The 21316-nt window shown below is 33.6% G+C and overlaps 1 protein-coding gene across 2 annotated transcripts in view; it reads left to right on the top strand.

Annotated features, from left to right (window-relative positions):
* The first annotated feature begins 5222 nt into the window (after positions 1-5222).
* The window catches only part of LOC142332941 (uncharacterized), a 176888-nt gene continuing 160794 nt past the window's right edge, over positions 5223-21316 (top strand). For both annotated transcript variants that reach the window (XM_075379656.1, XM_075379655.1), the window contains exon 1: positions 5223-5625. The gene's annotated coding sequence lies outside the window, so the exon portion shown is untranslated. The remainder of the gene's footprint in view (positions 5626-21316) is intronic.

Raw genomic sequence — 21316 nt, 5'->3', positions numbered from 1 at the left:
CATTCATCGAATTTATTTCCAACAAGATGGTGCTCTCCCGCACTTCAATGCATCGGTCACGGAGACGCATTGAACGAAAAATTTGGAGATCGATGGATAGGCCGGCAAGGACCCGTACTTTGGCCTCCAAGGAGTCCAGACCTGACACCTTGCGACTTTTTCTTGTGGGGGTACAAAAAAGCGTTGTTTATACACAAAAAATTCGCGACCTAAACCGCTTAAAAAACAGGATTAATGAAGCAATGACCATTAACGAAGAAATGTTAACCAATGTTTGGAGAGAAGTTGAGTTTCGTATGGACATTTATCGAGCGACTAAGGGCGCACATATTGAAATTTATTAATTATGTAAAAAAATGTTAATGTAAAATGTTAATTATGTAAAAACATAAACTGTAAGTAATTCTGTTTTAATTTAAACCATGTTCAAAACCGCATCATTCTTTTATGATAATCCTGTATTGTATCCTGAGCGTTTGAAAAATAAAATTAAATAAAAAAATTACAAATCAAACCGGGTTAAACTAAAAGGGAATTTCAGTCCTCGTTTAAAATTTAAATAATCGTTAACTATTTAAAATTTTGTTCTAGAACGAGTAAATCACAAAACAAGAGTATTATAGGTGACAACTGCGGGTTGTTTCTGATGGCACGGCTTTTAATTTAAAACATTTATAATTGTATTTAAATGTAATATTTTTTGTTTATTTAATTCAATGATTAAAGCGCGCACGCATATCGTATTTAATTCGAACGGGTGTAGCGGTATTAGTGGCTACGGTCGGCACTGATTTAACTAATGTAATTTCACAACTTATATAGAACAAATTTCGCTTGTACGCCGGCAGACTGGTGTAGCCGCGAGGCTTAACACACCAGCTACCGAGTCAACCGGGCGAACGAGTTCGAGACCCGGCCAGACCGAGTAATTTTTTTACACTTTAAATATTATTCATTTATTTAATTCTACCGCTCACCTGTGACGTCACAACATAGTGACGTACTTTAGATAATTTTTTTGGGCGAGGCTGCTGCAATTTTGTGAAAGTTTCTTTTTGCAAATATTGTTATTTTTAATCGTTAACAAATGCGCTTAAGAAAATATTACCTTAAACAAGTGAAATCTTGAGATACTGAGGGTAACCTTGCTCTATAGCCTCACCCCGTTCACTTTTAATTTGAAAATTTAACAGCATCAATGCATCTTACCGGTTTGGGTCAAACTCGGCTCAGTAGTTCTGGAGGTATAAGGTGACCGAACACACATACATACGATCATTAACATACGGAAAATTTCCATCCGGTTTTTTGGGTTCCTTAGGTGTCAAAACGTTAATCCACCGTTTCGGTCTAGTGGTGAACGCGTCTTCCCAAATCAGCTGATTTGGAAGTCGAGAGTCCTAGCGTTGAAGTCCTAGTAAAGGCAACGGATATAAATACTAGATCGTGGATACCGGTGTTTTTTGGCGGTCGGGTTTCAATTAACCACACATCTCAGGAACGGTCGACCTGAGACTGTACAAGACTACACTTCATTAAACTCATACATATCATCCTCTGAAGTAATACCTGAACGGTAAATTCCCGGAAGTTAAACAGGAGAAAGAAATGTGTGAAAACGTTAAGATCCGGTGCAAACCGCACTGAACCGATTACAATACTTTCCCTTCTAGAGCTATAGCTCTGCTATATATAGCCGTATACTATAAATCTTTATATATTCAATTTTTGTATATAGTTTCTAGGCGGAGTGCTAGCGTCATTATTTTTCATCCGAAAAGTCTTGAGTTCGACTGCATTTTTTCATTTGCTACAGACATTCGTTTCTTATTTAAAAAAAAGAAAACAAGTACGATACGTGTAATCGGAGATACTCTATAGAACTATAGCAAAAATAGTTTCTTTAAAAAGAATTAATCCACGTTTATTATTTTTAAAATAATTTATTTTTCTTCAAAAAATTAAATTTTTTACGAATAAGGTTTCTCCAAACCGAGAAAAGCTTTTAAAAAGCAAAAGAATCGGTTTAAAATAATGTAATTAATATTATTGTTTTTTAAAGTTTAGAAAGCTCAGTTTACGAGCAGTGTGAAGATGGATTGTTGGACCGGAAGTTGTCCTGTCGTGACGCACTATCTCTCCCCTGTGTGGTAGCAATGCCAACGCTTCTTCGTATACTTCACGCGTAAAGAACTATTACGCATATCTATATGTTTACGCCTTCTAAATTTTGCCGATTAGTACTGTTAGATTACAAAACATTTCAGACTTTATTATATTAAATTTATATTTTTTTTAAATAGAAAACATTTGAAATTTCGATTACGATATTTAAATATGAAAAAAAAAAAAATTTATTTTTTAGCTTAAACTTAATTCTACGAATTCATTTACAGGAAAAATCAACTTTCATCTCTTCTTTCGTACATTGTATAATCTATAATAATGATTTTTTTTTTAATTTTATTCGAAATTTAGGTTTCAATATACAAGCGAATAAAAAAAAAAAATAATAATAATATCGGGGTTTTAAAGCTATTTAGTATCTCTTTAACTTTCATTTACTCTAACGACAAATAAAATAAAAGAATTTATTTTTTACGGTTTTTACATGTACGGGACAATTGGTCCCGTACTTAAACCGGCATATCTGAAGTAATGTAAGCAACAGTTGTTTCAATTCTGTGCCTCAAATCGGATCGATCTGTAAATAACGGAAGCTCATATACAAATTTTTTATCAAACCCCAAAAGGAAAAATCACACCGGATGAGATCGGCTGTCTTTGAGGCCACCGTATACAAGCTCTTCCTTTGGGTCCATGCTGACCGATCTAGCGATTGGAGAAATGTCATTCAACCGATTCCGTAAAGAGTTATGGTAATGAGGAGACGTACCGTAATATTGCTAAATAATATTCAATCTTTTTCTCGATAATACTCTCTGATCCATCTTGCAGTTGAGGAAAAAACCCTGTACGCAGCATATCCGAATAAGAAACTCCTCTTACGTTTACTTCAGCGTAAAGAACGCTGAAAGCGTAAAGTTGTCATTGGGGTATCTCACACAAAATATTTAATTTTACGAGGATTTCTTCATCCCAGATAGTCTTTTCCAAAAAAAAATGATTCTCAGAATAACTTCAAATTATGTATTTATCATTACGCTACATATCCCCAAAACTACGTGTCTACTTTTGCAGGATCATCATAGAAGAATGATGGGCTTTCTGTAATTCAGATCAAGGTATTAGGGAAATTTTTAAAAGTTATGTCGGTAACCCTGATAGCCTCCAACCCAAACGTTTGTGTAACAGCAGTTCAAACCACCGCCACCGGTTTTTGTATTGTTGCTGAGCTGTTTTTTTTTGTTCTTTTCTATGTTCGCTGTTCAAGAAAACGCAAATTGTGTTTTGCGGCAGGCCAAATTAAAGTCCATCGGTTTAGTTCAACGTGCATTTCGATGTGAATATGGAAAAGAACCGCTAAATAAAAATAATAATATATGACGTCTGTTCAAACAGTTCGTAGAAACCGGAGGCGGTTGGGTTTCAATTAAGTACACATCTCAGGAACGGTCGTCCTGAGAATGTACAAGACGTTTCGTTCATATATATCATCCTCTGAAGTAATTCCTTACGGTGGTTCCGGAGGCTAAACGGAAAAAGAAAGGATCTGTTTTCAGGAAAAAATCAACCGGCAGACCGCAAGTATCGGACGAAACTATTGACCGGATTGAACAATCTACAATCAGTTTAGCAAATCCGTCTCTTGTTGAAGCTTTGAATTAGATATTTAAAAAATAACAATTAACAAAGTTTTACGCAAAAGATTAAAATTACACGCTTATAAAATCCGGCTACAGCAGGAATTGAAACCCCGATCGTGGAAAAAACATTTCGATCTTGCCGTTGAAATTTTCCACAAAATTAATGAAAGTGAATTATTTTTAGACGATATAATTTTTGCGGATGAAGCTACACTCCATATTAATGGGTGTGTTACCAGCCACGATTCACGAATATGGAGATCAGAAAACCTAAATGTAATTTTTGAAAAACTACGCGACACGCCTAAAATTAATGTTTGGTGCGGTGCGATGATAAATCGTGTAATCGGGCTTTTTTTCTTCGTTTAAAAATTAACAGAAATGTTTATCTCGATGCGTTAAACGATTATAATTTTCTTCAAACGGATGAACTCGAAAACATTCGACAAATTCGTTTCCAACAAGATGGCGCATTTTAATGCGCCATCTTAATGGCCTCATTTTAATGCGTTCGTAAGCCAGACTTTGAACGGAAAATTTGGACGGCGATGGACAGGCCGAGAAGGATGTATACCCTGGCCGTCAGGACGTTCAGACCTGAAACCTTGCGATTTTTTCTGGTGAGGGTATATAAAAAGTATTGTTTATTTACAAAAAATACGCGACCTACGTCGCTTAAAGGAAAGGATTAATGAAGCGATTGTAACTGTAATAGATGTTAATCGGGGTACGGGCAGAAACCGTATCTGAACTACCGATCGTACATTTGCCGAACGACTAATGGTAGACGTATTGAAATTTATTACTTATGTAAAAAACCCGTTTGAGATGACAAATTTGATAAATAAACGACATCTACCGTATTTTTGTTCATATTTTTGTTAATCCGTGTTCAAAAGCTTACCGTTCTTTTACGAGGCTCTGTATATATAAATAAACTATAAACGCACTTAAGAGGTGAATTTTAAAAGGAGTGGGAAGGTAACAATTTTTGGATACGATGTATTTTTCTTTTCTGTGTGTACAGAAAACTTTCGCCGCTTATTCCGGAAAGTTATGCGATTAATTGTCGATTTTTTTATTTTTGTTAGGGTTCAACAGTAATTAATTTTTGTAAAACATTTATTGATTTAATTTACACCGTAGATCATTTAAAAACTGTTTTCACAACAAAAAAATTAGGGAAGGATTTAGTTAAGCTCAATGAAAATGCCAAAAGTATACATATTTAAAAAAATTAATGGTTTTAATATATTTAAATAAATATATATTAATTATTACCGGCTTTGTTTAATCTAAATTTATTAATAATATCAATTTAAATAGATAAACCTTACAATATTGGTACACCTGTAAAACACCTTAATGACGTGGCGTGATGTTGGTATCGTGTATACTATGGAATATACAATGTATACAATATTCTTTTGACAGTAACCAGTTCCAACGGAGCTTTCGCTTAGTTACATGGTGGGGGGTATGTCTAGGGAGAATTTGTTCGGCAAGTGGCTACGACTGACAAGACAGTGTGTGTTGAAACCTTACCGCGTTAATAAGGTATAGACATAAACACACTATCTCTATTAATTCTATCGTAATTTTATTTTCTCAATAAAAATATATAATTAATTCGGTTAATCGTAAACATAAGTTAGCGTTGCGTTAACGTACATATACATTAATCTATTTATTACGTTTTAAGTGATGTGAATATTGGTGCTGTAGATTTTATTTTCGATTTATTCTACGTTTTAAGGAAGAATTTAATTAAAAAATAAATAAATTTAACTATTTATTTTCTTTTTTTTTATTGGACTAAACAAGAGTTATATGATTATGAGGTGATGTCAGTTAAGAGGTAAGATATTTTTATTTTAATTCTACAATTTTGGTTTAAATTTATCAGTGTAAGCGTTTCGTTAATAATTGAATTCGTATTTTAAATTATAATTTTCATTTACGATTGTATTTTTTTTCTTTTAAATAGAAGTATTTTCTGAAGTTAGATGAAAACTTAATCCGATTCTTGTGAACCGGACTTTTTGTTTACGGGCTCTCTTTAAAAAAAAAAACAGTGTCGTTAATTAAACCTTATCATATATAATTATTAAGGTTATTCTAATAGAATATGTTTAAAAAGTTCTTTTAACTCGTCCTCCCAGGCTAACCTTGAAGATGAAAAATGGAAATCTTCGTAGCATTTAATACGCTATAGTAACATTTTATCCGTTACCGGAAATCTCAGGTAATTTCCATTTACTTTACGATTTTCTTTTTTATTATTATTATAATTACGATAAACGGGGATTCAAAATTTGATCGACTCCAGTTTTTAATGGATCAGTTTACACAATTTGTTTTTGCTTTTAAGTAAGTTTTTTTTTTGTTATGAAAGAGCGGTCATCAACAGTTACGGTTATCAGCCCGGTGGAAATTGATAGCGTATGAAACGCCTGACCGGGATTCGAACCCGGGATATCCGCGCAAAATACCTAGACTCTACGTAATCGAGTAAGCTTTAAAAAGATTTGCTGCACGTCCTGTGTTTTCATTTGACCGGGTAGGCTGCATATCGGTTAAAATAAAGATATTATGATGTAGTAAATGGTAGTAAAATTAAAATTTTTATCTTCAACTGATAAAATTTTAGGGAGATAAATGTAATGTTTTTTTTTAAATTTTAAATAAAATTGAATATATTTTTATTATAAATCTTATTTTTTTAACCGGTAATATTTAAAGCCGTATATTTATTTTTATATAAACTCAAAAGATTCCTTATTTTTGTTAATCTTACAATTATTATGTGTCGTTATAGTTTGGAAGTCGAGAGTTCTAAGGTTCAAATCTTAATAAAGGCGGTTAACATTTATACGGATTTGAATACTAGATCGTAGATACCGGTGTTCTTCGGTCTTTGGGGTTTCAATTAACCACACATCTCAGGAACGATCGACCTGTGACTGTACATGACTACACTTGATTTAAATTTATACATATCATCCTCTGAAGTAATACGTAACTGTGATTTCCGGAGATTAAACAGAAGAGGCACCAAAAAGCGGATGCAGTCAGCAGGTCTTCAGTTCCGTATACCACCACTGTTGTTTTTACTTTCTTAGCAGTTGGAAGTGCAGTAGACTGCATTAATATTTTTAATACTACACTACAGGATACTATGTATATATATATATATATATATATATATATATACACACACACACACATACATACATAGTGTGTTTACGCTGTTTGAATAAAAATATTTAAATCGGGAATCTCAAAAAATGGGATGGGAAGGTAGGAGAGAGGGTTTGTGGTCATATCTCAGCTTGGTTGGACTTCCTGGAAATTTTACTCTTACAAGTTTTCCGAATACTTTAAAATTCCGAAGCGTTCTTCGTTCAAAAATGTTTTCACAGATTCCAAAAAAAATCTAGCTTTTTAGTTGAAATGTTCAACCTCTTGTTAAATGTTTATGTACTTAGGTATTAACGCCACCGCAGCTACAGCTTTATAAACAAAATAGTCAATCGGATTTCGGTGGAAAATGAACAGTCTCTTTATTAATTTTAATAAATGGTTATTTATATTTATTTATTTTATAAATGTAATTTAACCAAACTTAACCTTTCTCTTTCTTGTTTAGCCTCCGGTAACTACCGTTTAGATAATTCTTCAGAGGATGATATGTATGATTGTAAATTAAGGGTAGTCTTGTACATTCTCAGTTCGACCATTCCTGATATGTGTTGTTAATTGAAACCCAACCACCAAAGAACACCGGTATCCACGATCTAGTATTCAAATCCATGTAAAAATAACTGGCTTTACAAGGACTTGAACGCTGTAACTCTCGACTTTCCAAATCAGCTGATTTGGGAAGACGCGTTAACCACTAGACCAACCCGGTGGGTTAACCAAACTTAACCTACACTCGCTTCGCTCGCTAACCTTGACTAATTAACACCGTAATTTTTTGAGTATTTATTTAATAAATTCAGTAATTATTGCAATTATTTATTATTTAAATAATCAAAACACTCCTGTTAATTAGTCAAGGTTAGCGAGCGTAGGTTAAGTTTGGTTAAATTATATTTATAAAATAAATAAATATAAATAACCATTTATTAAAATTAATAAAGCGACTGTTCATTTTCCACCGAAATCCGAGTGACTACTTTGTTTTTTTTAAATAAAGTTGTAGCTGCGGTGGCGTTAATACTTAAGTACTAATGTTTATTGTTTCAACGCCATAACATTTCCCGGTATGTGTATAAATATGTTGTTTTTTTTTAAATTTATACATATATATGTATAAGTGAACTCTCACTCTCTCTCTCTCTCTCTCTCATTATAAATATATATATGTATGTGTTTTATTCATTTTTTTCTCTGATACAATTTAAAAAAATGTTTTTTTTTTGCTTTCTTAATATTGTAATATTTTATTCGAAATTAAAAAAAGTAATATTTATTTGTAAAATGATTTTTAAAAAAATATTTTCAATGCTTTTTTATGAAATCGTATAACACTGAGATGATTTACGCACGGTAAAGGGTATTTATCGTAAGCGTGATTGATGTTCCTAGAATCTCATATTCTTTACATGTAAGAGGGCCATATCGACCCCATAGGGAAGGACACCCCCCTTGTGATGATCCCGGTCGCCCCACCTCCCTTCCGTTCACATCTCTGATGAACTTTACCGGAGGTCATCTTCTAGCCCTACAATACTTGATTACATATTTCAGTCGTCAGTACGATCTCTATCAGGATGGCACCGATGGAAATGTTTTCGAGTCATTTGCATCGGTGTTAAACAACATTCTTTTTTTTCAAATTCCCCTAAAACGAATCAAAAAACCGATAAAAAATAAAAATGTACAAATCGAACTGTAACAAAGCATTAATCTCATACCGTAAAAATCTGTTAACACCGCAATTTTGATCTACCGTACTAAAGCAACCTAAATTACCAATCGATCCAGGAACATACCAAAAAACTGGGAAAAATTGCCGAATGCGCCTACTCTGGCGGATAAACACCCAGCATACTATTCCATGCAAAAAACTTTCTGTAGTCCTTTCAAACGCCAAAAAATTATTAAAATCTTTGAACACTGCGTCACTTATTTCTAACATTTCAGTTAGCCTACAGATCCAGACTCGAACCGATACCCTCGAGCTCTCTGACCACTTTTCCTCAACTAAACTCATATTTTGATCGGACAGGTAGAGGATACGATATACATCATCCAATACTAAGCACTGAGGATACTGACCCGAGTCAGTCGAGCCAGCCTGTCCCGAAATGTGCCATGCTCCGAAAGAACTGAATCGCTTACCGGTTTGGATATATCCACGATGCGACTCTTAACTCCCTTTCGTCTGGGTAGAACCGATCGTATACCGTCCATGTGTTAAAGTCTTCCTTTTCTATTTCTCGAATACGATCGGCAGTTAGTTCACCCTCAACTCACCGGATCGGTCTAGTGGTGAACGCGTCTTCGCATATCAGCTGATTTCTAAGTCGAGAGTTCCAACGTTCAAATCCTAGTAAAGGCAGTTACTTTTATACGGATTTAAATACTAGATCGTGGATACCGGGTGTTGTTTGGCGGTCGGGTTTTCAATTAACCGCACATCTCAGAAACGGTCTACCTGAGACTGTACAAGACTACACTTCGTTTACACTCATTTATCCTCTGAAGTAATACCTGACGGTGATTCTCGGAGGCTAAACAGGAAAAACAAATAGTCAATTCACCCGACTTCTTCGTAGCGTAATTTAACTGACGTTTTAATGAACCGATTGACGACTCGAGGTCGTCAATCGGTTCCTCCGATAACTAGAACTGCCTCATGTGAACTAGTTCTATAACCGCCGTCACAGTAAGTAACTCTCAACAGGCTCTCAACAGAATATCGCGATAGCTTTTATACCTCGTGTAAGAGGGCCGTTTAAAGGCAAATCGAGTGAAAATTGAAAAACGAACGTAGAAAAATTATTTTTTATTAAATGATACTAAACTAACGCTGCTTTTCAACATAATCCCCGCTTAAATTTAGGCGATTATCTCATCTGTCTACGAGCTTTCTTATTCCAGTAATAAAGAATTGTTAACCTCCGTGTCGACTTATTCTTGACGCGCTCATTATAGCCAAACTCGGTGCTACGTAAAAACTTTGAGTGGACCAAACAAAGAGAAATCGTACAGAAGAATTACGCCTTTTAAGACAGAACCGTGACCTTCCTCCTTATCGTGGGTTTTACTGTATTTTGTAGCACGTCACAATAGTACTTGCTATAGATTTTACATCGTTCTTCCAAATAATCGAAATAAATTGGGCTTTTAACTCCCAGAAAAACTATTAGCGATACTTCACGGCTGTCGTAGGTTTTGAATTTTTTCCTGAAAGCGGAAGTTTTCATTTCGTATTTTGACTTTTGGGTTTTAAATTCAAAATAATGAATCCAAATCTCAAAAAAATGTTATTGTGCGATCTAAAAAAGCTTTATCTTCCGCTAAAAACTGTAAAGTTCCGTACAAATCAATTGAATCGATTATCGCAGAACCCATCTCGAAAACGTTTTACGGTAATTCAGGTTATAATGGATAATAGAATGGACATTACGTAGAACTTTAGGAAAAATATTTCCTGTGTTTTTAAGCGTTTATACTTGCAAATAAGATTATTAATAGACGGTTTTGCAAAGTACCATCTTTTACCGTACTATTTTATAATCGCAAGTGAATTTCAGCCGGTTTTACACGTTCAGTAAATAAAAATCTATTCACAGCACGCAAATCTTCCACGGTATACGTTTCAAGCGAGCCGACTTTTTAAAAGAGGTTATAATACTAAAAAATCGTACAACTATTACTTCCTTGTACGGCTATTAAATTACATATACACTTTTTTTTTTTTTTTAAATGAAAAGTACATTAAAGTTATTCCATTGGTATTTTTCCGTATCTTTTTTTAATTGTTATTACTGAAGTATTATTTATTGTAAACGTTTTTGTAGAATCGTAGGTTAATAATTATGAATAAATCAATATAATCAAACTAAAAAAAAAAGTTAAAAAAGATATGAAGTCTGATTCGAATCGATGTGCCTCTTCCTATAAGATCCAAATATTTCGTTAATTAAAATTTCATTTAGCTATAACTCTGCACCAATCAAAATAAGTACTACTTATATGATAATTGTTGAAAAGCTCTCAATAAGGGCTTATTACTGTAGTTACAAAAAGTCCAATAATGCAAATTTTTTAGATTTTGGGTTTTTTGAACACTTTTGGTTCAGTCGATTATAATCAAAAGGGAAGGTGCACAACTAGATGTTACAACAGTCCTAAATACCAAATTTCAACATCATACGCCTAATCGTTTTTGAATTATGCGAGATACGTACATACGTACGAACAGACGTCACGCCGAAACAAGTCAAAATGCATTAAGGGATGGACCGAAATTTTTCGCGTTCACAATACTTTCTTTACTTCGAACAAGAAAGTAAAAATCTTTTCGAACAGCTGATATTTTCTTTATTTTTCTTAATCTGCTTTTCTTTTTAGTTTTCCTTGTACGAAGTAAAGGAATTATTGTGATCGCGAAAATGTTCGGTCCATCCCTGGAATCCATTTTGACTTGTTTCGGCATGACGTCTGTATGTGCGTATGTATGTCGCATAACTCAAAAACGATTAGCCGTAGGATGTTGAAAATTTGGATTTAGGACTGTTGTAACATCTAGTTTTGTTTGCAATCGATTGAACCTAAAGTGTCCAAAAGAGCCCAATATCCAAAAAATGGGAGTTTGAACTTTTTCTTAACTGTAGTAATAAGCCCTCATTGAGAGATTTTCAATGATATGTCATAACTGATACTTATTTTCATCGGGTTCAGAGTTATAGCCAAATAAAATTTTAATTAATGAAATATTTGGATCTTACAAGAAGAAGGCACATCGATTCAAATCTGACTGCTCCTCCTTTTTTTTAAATTTAAATGTTTGATTTATTAATAATTATTAACCTCTGATTGTAAAAAACGTTTACGATAAATAATAATTCAGTAATAAAAAAAAAAAAATATGAAAAAATATCAGAAGTTATTAACGAAATAAAATTTTATTAACTTTTCATTTAAAAAAAAAAGTTTGTACATGTAATTTAATAGGCGTACAAGGAAGTCATGTAGTGTCCACATCAGATTTTTTATTTTATTTATTATTTTTAAATATGGATATGTTTTCAAAAACACATTACCCGTTTGAAAGCGATCCGTTTTCCAGAATCGCATAGGCAAGAAATTTGTTTTTTGATAAAAATGCCGAGAAATTAGACTGCAAAAAATCGTGAGAGATAAGGTTTTTCTGGAATGTGGAAATATATAATAATATATTTCAGTAAACAATAGATTTCATTCATTTTGTACTACTGTATTTATCAAATTAAGCTCTTGAAAGAATTTGAATTAATAAACTAAAGAATGAAAAATAAAATAAAGATAAAAGGTTATTTTGTTCGTAATTGATCGTAGAAAGTTTACATGTACCAAATTAATCTTACTGTATTAGCGATATCAAAAAAACTATTTCCAGGGACAATGGACATTAAAAACACGGAAAGTTATTTTATTACTATCATATTTTTTTAAATTAATTATATATTTTGTTAATTAAATCTCTGCAAGAAAAGCTGTAAAAAAAAAAAGTTACCGAAAACAAAGCGATGAAGTACTTAATAGTGTACGGAGAAACGTACGAAGCTGTATACTAATAAGAGAACGATCTCAAGGAAGAGCATTTATCTTCAAAATTGGGTGTAACATGAAAAATTGAAGTATCTTATGCGTAGCCGCTGATAGGCAGGCTAAAAATGGTGGATAACGTCATGAACAGTACGGTTTTGGCTCGGCGATGGAAATTTTTCCACTGTCGTTGTTCTCTACCGATCCTCTGTCTATAAATGATAGCAGCTTTGAAACGAACGTTTTTCATTAGCCTAATTGTTAGGAACTTTACCGCAAAACTTTATAAAAATCGAAAACCGTGTTTGGCCGTCCAATCATAAACTCGCAAGCAGATAATTAGTTTTTCGATTATTTTCTTAATTTTCCGCGTCATAAAAATCCAGAATTAAGTCATAATGTTGACAAAAAAAAATAAGAAAGAAAAGAAAAATATCTTAAAATTTTCATTTTAGTCTTTCGTTCAGAAAATGTTTTACTTAAATTATCTGAAGAAAAACAAATTAATCGTAAAACGGTACCCCCAAAGAATCTTCCTGTACAAAATAATAAAAAAAATATTGAGATTTTTTATTTTGTTTGATAAAGTGTAGTAAAATTAGTATACAAAAAATAAATAAGAATCGAATCGAGATCCTCCTCCTTTTTTTAAGTTTATTAAAAACAATTTTCGTAGAAATATATAAAAACTTAATTTAGCCATTCAGTCGTGTTCGATCCTTGGCGATTCCAATTTCTTGGAATTATCCTGACAGGTTTTTCGGGTAGTTTGCCACTGCCTTCCCAGTGCGGTTAATTGAAACCCAACCACCGAAGTACACCGGTGTCTGCAGTGTAGTATTCATTCTTCTTTTTCCTGTTTAGCCTCCGGTAACTACCGTTTAGATAATTCTTCGGAGGATGTATGAGTGTAAATGAAGTGTAGTCTTGTACATTCTCAGTTCGACCGTTCCTGAGATGTGTGGTTAATTGAAACCCAACCACCAAAGAACACCGGTATCCACCCATCTAGTATTCAAATCCGTGTAAAAATAACTGGTTTTACTAGGACTTGAACGCTGTAGCAGTGTAGTATTCAAATCCGAACAAAAGCAACCGCCTTTACAAGGACTTGAACCGTAGAACTCTCGACTTCGAAAATTAACTGATTTTGCGATAACGAGTTTAACCACTAGACCACCGATATTTCATACTTTTTATTTGCGTACCCTCTAAGACGAAAATAATTATGAGTTGTTCCTCATATATATATATATATATATATATATATATATATATATATACACACACACGTGTGTGTTTGTGATCAAAAAACAAATTATTTTTTATTTATACTACTACTACTCTCAAGTATCACTTTCGGTATCTCCTAGGGTACGCGTACCCCAATTTGGAGGACTTACCCGGCGGGTTTGAAATATATATTAAACTGTTAAACGCATTGATTAGTAATATACTGTCCGTATATACTGTCCGTATTAGTAAAAACACCGCTTTCTTCTGAAAAAAAAAATGTTTATTTAATTTCTGTAGCCTGTAAGGAACTTTGAGTTTTCTATTTAAAAAATTTTAAGATAAACACTTAACGTGTATCCGAGTATATGTTCAATTAGATCTCACAGCTTAGGTAGAGTTGACGTTTTTCTTATACCTACTATATTTACTCCGTAGATAGATCATCTTTTACCCGTTTATTTCACTTTTTTTTCGTTTTTAGGTTCTGTAGACTTGCTAGGTTTACGCCGAAGAAACCTATAAAGTTAGTGCATCCTTCATAGGATGAAGATTAACTGTAGACCAATTTACATATTCTTTTTCGCTTCCTTTGCGTGGATAATAGGCTAATAAATTTTTGAATGCCCATCGGTTAAGGCTGAGCTAATAATAAAATCACTTTTGAACTAATCAAACGATCGCCTTGAAATTTTACATAATTATTTATTATTATCACGGTCAAGTTCTAAGAGAAAATATTATTTAACGTAAAATATAAATTTCGTTATTTACGTAATATTTGTGATTTTATTGTTCGTGTTTAGAATATTTGGTTGTTAAGGCCACAGCAGTTGAAATATTTTACTTATTAATAGACGGTATCCTGGTTTCAAATTTGGATGGACTTTTTTTACGGTAAAATATTTATAGTGTATACAACCTCTCGGTTTTTTCCTGTTAAAATAATAAGTTATTTAATTTTTATTTAATATTTATTTTCACGTTGTAAAGTATACATAACAGTCTGATGTAAGTTCCACGTTTCCGTAATTAATAAAATTTCTCTTCTGCATGAAATCTCTCCCACCTTCTATCTTTCATCCTTTTTTAAATTAACTTAAAAAAAAATATTAAGTTCCTATTTTGACAATATATATTTGTTTAAGTTTCTCTTCAACACATGGATCTCTATTCGATGATTTTTTTATAAGACCTTTTTTTATCGATTCGATTATAAGATTTTCCCACCTAAGTTAAGTAGAAATCTTTTTAAACGGATTATTTTCTTTTTTTGTCATAGCTTAGTGTTGGATTATAATATAATATTTATAGCTTGATATAGTGGATATTAAAAGTATTTCCACCAGAAAATACAAGAAAATAAGATTTAAAAATACTCCATATATCATTCTTTACCTTCCTTTACTTATTTTAATTTTATCAAAACGTACGTTTCTCGGAAACCTATAAATAACTTAAATAAAAATAAACTAAAACAAAATGTTTTACGTAATGGTTTGTAAATCACAACCGATAACTGTTTGTAGGTGACCTGACTTAAATCCAAAGTCGTTTTGGAAAATGACAACAATCTTTAACAATAACAACACTCGTACAAGACTTATTTGGGAAATTGAGGAATGAAGTAGTTTCTAATTGTATTTTTTAGCGAGCTGAATATACTGTTCCGTTCAGCACGAAAAGTTCTCAAAACTGGAGATAATAAGAACTGGCCTTAAAAGAAACAGCTTGATTTATTTATTACCGTAACTGATTGTACGATTAACATCAATATTCTCAGAGAAAGTAATTTAGGTAAGTGCCTCTCCTTTATTTTTTTAACCTCCGGGAAAACCGTTAGGTATTGCTTCGAGGATGAAACGAATGATTTTTAGCGCGTGAAAATGCCATGTCTGACCGGGATTCGAACCCGGGACCTGCGGATGAAAGGTCTAGACGCTACCACTCGCGCCACGTAGGCCGGCAAATAAATGCCTCCTTTCTTTTTCTTTCTTTCTTTTCCTGTTTAGCCTCCGGTAACTACCGTTCAGATAATACTTCAGAGGATGAATGAGAATGATATGTATGAGTGTAAATGAAGTGTAGTTTGTACATTCTCAGTTCGACCGTTCCTGAGGTGTGTGGTTAATTGAAATCCAACCACCAAAGAACACCGGTATCCACGATCTAGTATTCAAATCCGTGTAAAAATAGCTGGCTTTACTAGGACTTGAACGCTGGAACTCTCGATTTCCAAATCAGCTGATTTGGGAAGACGCGTTCACCACTAGACCAACCCGGTGGGAAAATAAGTGCCTCCTGTACTTTAAAAATGTCACGGCTATAAGAAAAATTGCGTAAAGTAAGAAATTAATGAAATTGTCTCTTTCGGGGAGTTTTTCTGAAGTCTGTTTAATTTTTTTAATTGTCTGATCTTTTTTTTTCAAGCTTTTATATTCAGCAAACGGATCGATTTTGGTAATATCTCTTTTATAATTAAAATGAAAGTTTCTGTGACGGGTCCATTGTAATTTTTTCGAGAAGAAAAATATTGTGGAAGATTTTTATAAACGAAAGTTCGTTAGAAGTTCGATGTTTGCATCTTTTTATATATAAAGCCGAAAGTTTGGTTATCTGTTTGCTTGTTGGTTCCCGTATCGTGCGAGAACCGACCACCGATCGCTTTCAAATTTACAGGATACATTCGTGTTATTCCAGAGAAGGTTTTAGACCGTAAACCGAGGCCCAAGTCTCCATGAAGGTGAAGCTTTAATTTAATATATTCATTAAAGACGAAAAAATTTAATAAATTAATTAATAATTAGATTAATTTCTATCACCATGGCAACAGAATTAAGTCATTAAGTTTTCCTCGTCAAAGGTCTGCGTGCATTAGTTATCGTAGTTACTACTACGCTGTCTTTTGTAATTTAGTTTCTTTTTCAGGTTCTATAAAGCCTGAATACTTTGTTAGTTATCAGTATTATTCTTACAACTGTGAGGATAACGAACACACTGCAGAGGTCGGAAATGGTGACAGAAGCGAGCTCTGCGGCCCTGGGATAGGCCCCGAGTCCCCGGGGAGCCTCTGGGTTAGCTCCTAGGTTTACCTGGATCCCGAGAGTCCAGGAGCCCAGGATCCCTGGAACCTCCTGGCTAAATATATATATATATATATATATATATATATATATGTTTTTTTTTTTATTTGCTCTTATTAGTTAGTATTGGATTGTTGTAGCGTGATTAAAAAATACTTTTATGTCATTATGATATTAAATTAATTTCATATGAAATTTCAGTAAAACTTAGGTGAAAAAAATATATTCTTACAAGTTTTTTACTTATTTTCAACAAACAGTAAGAAAATTTCATGTCTTTCGCAATTCCTTCGGACTATTTTTTTTTTTGTTCGGATTTTGTTTTTTGGTAGATCAACACGTATTTTAAATAAGCACTATTAAATGCATCTTAAAATTTGAAGTTTTTGAATGTTGCGCCAAATTACGGATCGGTTAATTATTTGGTACTGATTTTCTATTTATGTTTACAGGCTACAGTTCTATCGCTTCTAAATAGCAGGTATAATGAGAAAGTACATAGATCGGTCCGAAATTTCAATGACAGATTTTTTGACTACCCACTGAATACAAAAAAACGTAAAAACCCGTAGAAATTTCCGGCAGATATTGTGCGTACGTGTGTAGGCCTGTATTTTGTTTAATATCTTCGGATTAGCTCGATATAAATTCTTTAAAAAAGCCACAAAAAATTTCTATATATAAGGTAATGATTGCATTACTTTTTGGATAAAATTAAAAAAATCCCTTTCGGCACGCCGGAAGGCGGAGGTAAATTTCACCGGTGCTAAGTAGGGGATAAAAAAGATTTCCACCTTAAAGCTAAGAAAAACTTCAAATTTACTCGATAGGACAATGTTTGCATGTGAAAAAAAGTTTCACATGTTTAGCATACGACAAGCTCCATCTTATAATTCCAGCAAAATTTTGTTCATCCCTGGCCGGAAGGGTTGGTCATATCAAAAATTGTTTCAGCCAAAAGTTTTAGTTAATGTTTAGAGGACTAACGACCGCTTTAAACCGATTCGATACTGTGCCTATTAAGGGAAATATGATTCTGTTTTATCTTCGAAATCCCATTTTTTGCACCCGCTGGGCCAATTGTTAGCGATATCAAAATCCTTTACTTGAATAAGTTTTAGGCTCTTTTCCGAAGCACAGTAGGAAATTTAAACGAATTCTTGATATTTTACTTAATAAGAATGTTATAGCGAAATTTTTTTTTTTTAAAGTCCCCCATTTGTACCCCAATGGTCAGATTTCGCCCATTAATGAAGTCGACCGAGATTTTGGAACGAGTTATTTTTAAGGAACAATTTGACAGTGATTGGCGCAAAATTACGGCAGTTGTCGTGTCCACAGGAAAGTAAAATTTATTTATATATATATAAACTTTTGAACTGACTGTGGTTTTGGAGTCTGGGGGATGTGAAACGCGAAGACATGTCGAAATTTTCCGGAAGCCGAATCATGGTACAGATTACAATAGGTAGCTTTCTTATGAAATCTACCTGAAGGGCGCAAATAATTTTTGTATTCTGAATTTTTTATCTTTTGTTCACTGGTCGTACAGAATTAGGTTTAATTACTTTAAGAATACTTATTAAGTTATTTAAATTCCAAAGTTTTAAGTCGATCAAATTTAGAGGTGGAAATATTCATAATTATTTCTAAGAAGTTTTTACCCTATACCTCGAAAACCTGAGCTTAAAATTCAGCATTATCCGTGATTTTTTACCACATCGGACAACGAGGAGATCGCTGTAACCATATTTATCCACCCCCCCCCCCCCGTAGACAATACAGGTATCCCGAGAGCTGATGCTGGATCATTGTGTTGTGAATGATTTAGGATATTAAAGTAAAAAAAATGTTCACGTTCAACTAGTTTTATTATCCTTCTGCTTACCATTTTACGCTTCTTTTTTTCAGTAAAAATTTATACTTTGACAATGGATTGAGATGTTTAATGAAATTTGATGTACACGTATCCAACAACTTCTACAAAATAAATAGATAAAACTAAAAAAATGTTATTTTAGGAAATTAAAAAATGACGGACGTTAAAATTATTTACTCATTATAGTTCGTAAATATTTGTTTTCGAGTTACAAAATATAAATTGTTAAGCGTTTTATTATGAATAAAATGACACGTGACTTGTTGAAATCGGTCGACGAACGGTTGAGATCTAACTGAAATAATCAGGTTAATTAAATTAACAGGCGCAAAAGTGTTTTCATAATTTCCGGTTCGCACCTTTACAGACAACCGCTTAAGGTTGTCCCGATTACAAATTAATTATTTTTCTTATAATATCTTCTTTTTTTTCTCTCCAGTCTCCCCCCCCCCCCCCGGAGCCGGATCCGCATAATATCTTTACGTAGATTTTATATTAACGCGCGAGATTTAATTAAAATGTTTTCTTATAAGTAAAATAAAAAAAACGGGTTATTAATTTTTACACGAGGTACCAGCTGGTGAAATATAACCAGAAACCTCTAGCAACACTGAAAAAACAGATTTAAAAAAACATTTATTAAATTAGTTGTCTAAATATAGATTTCTACAATGGTTTTCGTAATTGATTTGATGGTCTTTAAGCAAAAATATTATTAGTATTTAAATATCTAATGGCATGTTTAAAAAAAATCTATTAAAGATGAAGCTGGGAAAGTTATGAAACCTTTTTGTCGGTTTTTAAAAAGTTAGTATTTCACGAGGAATTTAATTTATAAATTAATTATATAAACTTGAAAATAAAGCTTTACTTTTCAATTCAAACGTAGAAGTAAATTTTATTTAATTTTTTTTTAGTTATACATTTTATGATATTATACAAATGTATCGCGAACTTCTCCAGGAATTTTCATAACCTATTCTATCCGTGGAAATAAATTGAAAACGTTTATAAAAAATATAGATTCTAAAATGGTTCGTTTGGGAGTTCGGCTAGTGAAAAGATCTCACTCGGATTTCGGCCACTCCGGTGAAATGAGATAGTACTGAAATTTTTAACAAGTTAATTAAGGAGTAAAATCAATAATTTCTTATGGATTTTGAGCTGAAAAATCTAATAAAATAGATTCCAGAACCGTATCTGCAATAGTTATTGAGAAATCTGGGGTGAAAATCAATAAGTTGGGGTAAAAAACATTGTTTTTTATACTTAACGTACAATAAATTTGTTAAATGAGTAATAACAACAACGAGGTAAACGAGTAACAATTTCAATACAATCTCATTTTACCGGGATAGCTGAAATCCGAGGGAAATCTTTTACTGGCCGTAACTTGCAAACGAAGCATTTTAGGATATGTTTACACAGGGTCATTCACGGGAATCCGGATGTTTTTGAAGTGGGTTATACTCGGGCGTCGTGGTGGAAGGGGCACGTGGCTGGTGTCTGACGTTTCCTTTGTTCATAGCATTTACATTTTAGTCGTTGAGATGGAGCCGTGGACGCTAGACCAACGCCTGTACGCTATGACAGTTTTGTGCGAAATGACGAATCCGTAACTGCTGTTCAGCGAGATTTCCGCCGTCAGTTTAATATCCATCGTAATGCAAGTGTCCCTTCTCGTAACACAATATCGCGACGGGTAAACAACCTTCGAACAAGCTAGCACTCCGGAGAACATCGAACGAGTAAGGGAAGCCGTTGTCAGAAGCCCACGCCGCTCTATTCAGAGGCATTCAGCAGCGCTTCAAATGAGCACAAGTACGGTAAGACGAATTCTGCATACAGAACTATATTTCCATCCTTACAAGATAGCCGTCGTGCAGCAGTTAAACGAGCAAGATTTCACGCAGCGATTACAATTTTCTCGACAAATGCTTACCGTTTTTGAAGTAAATGAAAATTTGTTATTCTTAATGAGTGACGAAGCCCATTTTCATCTGAATGACTTCGTCAACAAACAGAATTGTCGGTATCGGGCAGAAAGAAACCCACATCAGCTTCACGAGAGACCACTTTATAGCACAAAGGTCTGGTTTGTAATAGGAAAGGTCGGTGTTATTGGACCGTATTTTTTTGAAGAAAATGACGCTGCCGTAACTGTAACAGCCGATCGTTACATTGCGATGTTGAATACATTTTTCATCCCTGAGTTACGAAACCGGGGAATCGATTTTCAAAATGTGTTATTCCAGCAGGATGGAGCTACAGCGCACACAGCGAGGGCAACGATGACTGTTCTCCGTAACTTGTTTCCGGGTCTGATCGTTTCCAGATTCGGCGACATTTCTTGGCCCCCTCGGTCCCCCGACTTGAGTAGTTGTGAATTTTTTCTGCGGGGGGTTTCTGAAATCGCGTGTGTACGGCAATAAACCGCGTACATTGGAGGACCTTAAGATCGCAATTCGTCATCACGTCACTCAGATCGATGTAGACATGCTGCAAAGAATTGAGACCATTTACCTTGAAAGGCTACAACAATGTATTGCCCAAAATGGACATCACTTGCCGGACATAATTTTTCGTTCATG

Source organism: Lycorma delicatula, chromosome 12, assembly GCF_047948215.1.
Source record: "Lycorma delicatula isolate Av1 chromosome 12, ASM4794821v1, whole genome shotgun sequence".
NCBI lineage: Eukaryota > Metazoa > Arthropoda > Insecta > Hemiptera > Fulgoridae > Lycorma > Lycorma delicatula.
Note: the sequence above shows the minus strand (reverse complement) of the source record. Positions and strands in the feature narration are given on the sequence as shown.